This window comes from Paramormyrops kingsleyae, unplaced genomic scaffold, assembly GCF_048594095.1.
Source record: "Paramormyrops kingsleyae isolate MSU_618 unplaced genomic scaffold, PKINGS_0.4 ups32, whole genome shotgun sequence".
Lineage (NCBI taxonomy): Eukaryota > Metazoa > Chordata > Actinopteri > Osteoglossiformes > Mormyridae > Paramormyrops > Paramormyrops kingsleyae.
The window spans coordinates 256,556-261,555 of record NW_027325970.1 but is presented as its reverse complement, the minus strand read 5'-3'; positions in this window follow the sequence as shown (position 1 = coordinate 261,555).

Genomic DNA, 5,000 nt, shown 5'->3' with positions numbered 1-5,000 from the left:
GACCATAGCTCCGAGCCTAGGACAAGGGCGACAAGGGTCAGCCTCCGCCCGGGGCCTACGCATAGGCCGCAGTGACGAAATTTATAAATTGTTCAGTCTAGCTTCCAACATGACAGTATATGAACTGAGAGAGATAGGCAGATTGGATTTGCAGTTGGGGGTAAAGATGGGGACATTTGTAATAAGATCAAGTCTGGGGGCCCAGGAGTCTGAGACATTGACATTTCATCTCTGTGAGCTTCCTGATCACCGGGTGGGGGCCCAAAGTAAAGGTGAATGCTAATCTCAAGGCCAGGCCGTGCCTTTGTCGCTATGGTAATGTGAAGGTCTGGGTGATACTATCATGCTAATTAGGGTTAGCACCTGGAGAGGCATTTGAAAGGCAGTGTTATGCTGATGAAATCAGGGCTGGGGAACTTCCAGGCTGATTCCTGGAACATGCTGTGCTTTGTTTAGTTTGTCTCCACCTCTGTGTATCCCTCCCCCCTTGAAACGTATAAGCTGCGCCGAGCTGAGTCTTAGTCAGACTTGGATGACTACAGCGGCGCATTGGCGAGTTCTCAGTAAAGAGGAACTTCGGCCGGAGAGATATGCCAACGTCTCCCGGTCTCTGCTTCGACAGAGGAAAACGTTTCCAACACGACCCTAGCTCCAAACCCTAAGCATAGGCCAGACGGGGCGACCATAGCTCCGAACCATAAGCGTAGGCCAGACGGGGCGACCATAGCTCCGAGCCTAGGACAAGGGCGACAAGGGTCAGCCTCCGCCCGGGGCCTACGCATAGGCCGCAGTGACGAAATTTATAAATTGTTCAGTCTAGCTTCCAACATGACAGTATATGAACTGAGAGAGATAGGCAGATTGGATTTGCAGTTGGGGGTAAAGATGGGGACATTTGTAATAAGATCAAGTCTGGGGGCCCAGGAGTCTGAGACATTGACATTTCATCTCTGTGAGCTTCCTGATCACCGGGTGGGGGCCCAAAGTAAAGGTGAATGCTAATCTCAAGGCCAGGCCGTGCCTTTGTCGCTATGGTAATGTGAAGGTCTGGGTGATACTATCATGCTAATTAGGGTTAGCACCTGGAGAGGCATTTGAAAGGCAGTGTTATGCTGATGAAATCAGGGCTGGGGAACTTCCAGGCTGATTCCTGGAACATGCTGTGCTTTGTTTAGTTTGTCTCCACCTCTGTGTATCCCTCCCCCCTTGAAACGTATAAGCTGCGCCGAGCTGAGTCTTAGTCAGACTTGGATGACTACAGCGGCGCATTGGCGAGTTCTCAGTAAAGAGGAACTTCGGCCGGAGAGATATGCCAACGTCTCCCGGTCTCTGCTTCGACAGAGGAAAACGTTTCCAACACGACCCTAGCTCCAAACCCTAAGCATAGGCCAGACGGGGCGACCATAGCTCCGAACCATAAGCGAAGGCCAGACGGGGCGACCATAGCTCCGAGCCTAGGACAAGGGCGACAAGGGTCAGCCTCCGCCCGGGGCCTACGCATAGGCCGCAGTGACGAAATTTATAAATTGTTCAGTCTAGCTTCCAACATGACAGTATATGAACTGAGAGAGATAGGCAGATTGGATTTGCAGTTGGGGGTAAAGATGGGGACATTTGTAATAAGATCAAGTCTGGGGGCCCAGGAGTCTGAGACATTGACATTTCATCTCTGTGAGCTTCCTGATCACCGGGTGGGGGCCCAAAGTAAAGGTGAATGCTAATCTCAAGGCCAGGCCGTGCCTTTGTCGCTATGGTAATGTGAAGGTCTGGGTGATACTATCATGCTAATTAGGGTTAGCACCTGGAGAGGCATTTGAAAGGCAGTGTTATGCTGATGAAATCAGGGCTGGGGAACTTCCAGGCTGATTCCTGGAACATGCTGTGCTTTGTTTAGTTTGTCTCCACCTCTGTGTATCCCTCCCCCCTTGAAACGTATAAGCTGCGCCGAGCTGAGTCTTAGTCAGACTTGGATGACTACAGCGGCGCATTGGCGAGTTCTCAGTAAAGAGGAACTTCGGCCGGAGAGATATGCCAACGTCTCCCGGTCTCTGCTTCGACAGAGGAAAACGTTTCCAACACGACCCTAGCTCCAAACCCTAAGCATAGGCCAGACGGGGCGACCATAGCTCCGAACCATAAGCGAAGGCCAGACGGGGCGACCATAGCTCCGAGCCTAGGACAAGGGCGACAAGGGTCAGCCTCCGCCCGGGGCCTACGCATAGGCCGCGGACTCTGCCAATATGTCCCAGAGGCGAATGGCCACTGCGGGGCCTCCAGCCCGGGCAGAGGGGAAGCCTCCCCGGCAGCCCCATTAACGCCTAATTGGCCAGGCGGCCCCGTCTACACTTAGTTGAGCTGGCGGCCTCATTTACATTAAGTGGACCCGGCGGCCCCATTCACACCTAGTTGATCAGGCGGGCCCGTTCACACCTAGTTGATCGGGCGGGGCCATTCGCACCTGGTTGATCGGGCGGGCCCGTTCGCACCTAGTTGACCGGGCGGCCGCATTCACAAGTACCGCAGTGGGCGGCCTCGTTTACATTCAGGGGACCTGCCGGCCCGATTGACGTCTAGTTGATCAGGCGGGCCCGTTCGGACCTAGTTGACCTGGGGGCGGCCGCATTTACATGTAGCGCAGCGGGCGGCCGCATTTACATTAACCCTCTACCGCACACAATTTGATGGTACATGATAAGAAATTATTCCACATCACTTATTGGTTAATTTTGGGACATTTTATTGATTATGTATGTACATATTTATTTCACCGCCCCCCTCTCCAAATGATCTTTTGTTGCCTAAGGGCAAAGTTGTGCAACACTGATACAAAACCACAGAGAAAATTATGTCTTCATAGATCATAATACAATGCTCAGAGAGCAATGCAAAGTAACAAAATTTTTGATGGCTTCCCATCGTGCAAGAGGCATAACATCAGCAACATGTGCAATGTGGCTACTATGGCTCCAGAACATGCGAGTAGCTGGAAGACCAAATATTGACATATGGAGCACAGTGGCAAAGAACTGTTCAAGTTCTTGAACAGTAAGGTTAAGTGGCTTGCACAGGAGAGGTAATGGTGTGACATGTTTTCCATCGAGGGGTCTTGGAAGAACTACTGTCATCTTCAGGCAGACTGTCATCGTCATGTTCCTCTTCATCACTGGTGTATTGATCGTCTATAAATATATATACATATACGTCAACAAAAATACATCAATCACAACTAAAGCTTACATGACTGTATTGGATACCCTGTCTGCTGCACACACCTTTATTTCATTTGAATGACATCTAAAAATTTATCAACACATTTGATTTGTTTATGCAAATGAGTTCAATGACAACCAGAGAAGCAATATTTTAAAACCTACTTTCACTTCTGCTCAAACCTTTCTCTGCATTCCACTCCTCCTCACTGTCACTGCAGTCTATCTCACTGTCTGATGGGATATCCCTAACATGCTGATCCTGAGTTTTACTCCCATAGGAAAATCTTGTGTCCATTTTCTGCCAAAATGCGTTAAATTAAATTAGAAAATAATTTAAAAAACATTGTGCTTACAATGTGCAAAAGTACATGCAATAATATACTAACACACTGTCAAGAAAGCCTCTTAAAATCTACCCCTTATCGCAGAACGTTGCCCTAGGGCAACGAAAACATAAGCTATATTTCAGAACATGCAAAATAAAAAGTAAGTAAATAAAACCTGGGGGAAAAAAAAAAAAACAAGGCTTCTCTACAGCTTCATAGACATGCACATATTTTTTTATCTACAGATAATGCCAATATAAATAAGGTTAATGAAGGAAGCACAGCGGGCGGCCTCATTTACATTCAGTGGGCCTGCCGGCCCCTTTCACACCTAGTTGATCAGGCGGGCCCGTTCGCACATAGTTGACCGGTACGCCCGCATTTAAATGTAGGGCAGTGGGCGGCCTCATTTACATTAAGGTGACCCGACGGCCCCGTTCGCACCTAATTGACCGGGCGGCCGGATTTTCACAGTTGAAAAGGCGGCCGGATTTACATGCATTTGACCAGGTCGGCCGTATTTGCACATAGTTGAAAAGGCGGCCTCATTAGCATTTAGTGGGCCAGGAGGCCCCATTCACACCTAATTTAGCACGATGGGGGGTGGGGGGGGGGGGGGTTTGGTGAGGGGGGGGGGGGGGGGTTGGGGGTTTAGCGCGGTGTGGTTGGAGCTGGGGGGGGGGGGATGGGCAGTGGCCAGCTCCCGGAGGCCTCCCGGTGCTCCCCGGGCTGCCAGGCGGGCACAACAATGTCCCGAAATCGACCAGACGAAGCCAGGCCTTCTGCCTGGGCAGAAGGGAAGCCTCCCCGGCCAGCACGGGGACGGCGGGCCGCATGGGTAAGTGGGGGTGGTGAGATGGGGAGGGGCCGGGGGTGGGGGGGGCAGTTTGGTGAGAGAGGTTTTTGGGGGGGGGGGGAAGGGGGAGGGGGGGGTTTGGTGTAGCGCGGTGGGGGTGGAGCGGGTGGGGAGGGGGATGGGCAGTGGCCAGCTCCCGGAGGCCTCCCGGTGCTCTCCGTGTGCCACTCTGCCCCCCCCCCTCCCCCCCCCCGGGCTGCCAGGCGGGCCCCAACAACACCTGATACCGACCAGACGAAGCCAGGCCTCTCGTCTGGGCAGGGGGCGGAGCCTCCCCAGCCACGCCGGCCCGCCTTCTCTTGGGGGCGGGACCAGTGGGCGGTGCCCTTGCATGGCACCAGCAGGATATCAGGGGAGAACCGGTGGCTTTCTGGGCTCCGGCATGAGATGTCGCCCGCTCGTCTCCCCCCAGCCGTGCCCTGCGCCCGGCTGGCGAGCGGGTTCCGAGTGCCACGTCTGACAGACAGGCAGACGCGACCCACTCTGGGAGGGCACCTGCGGCTCGGGACCCTTCGCTCCCGATGCTCAGGCAAGGAGGCTCCTCCCTCCATCGATGGGTCCTGTTCGAGCGTTGTCCACCCGGCAGGCCCTCTCTCCGTGCCGCGA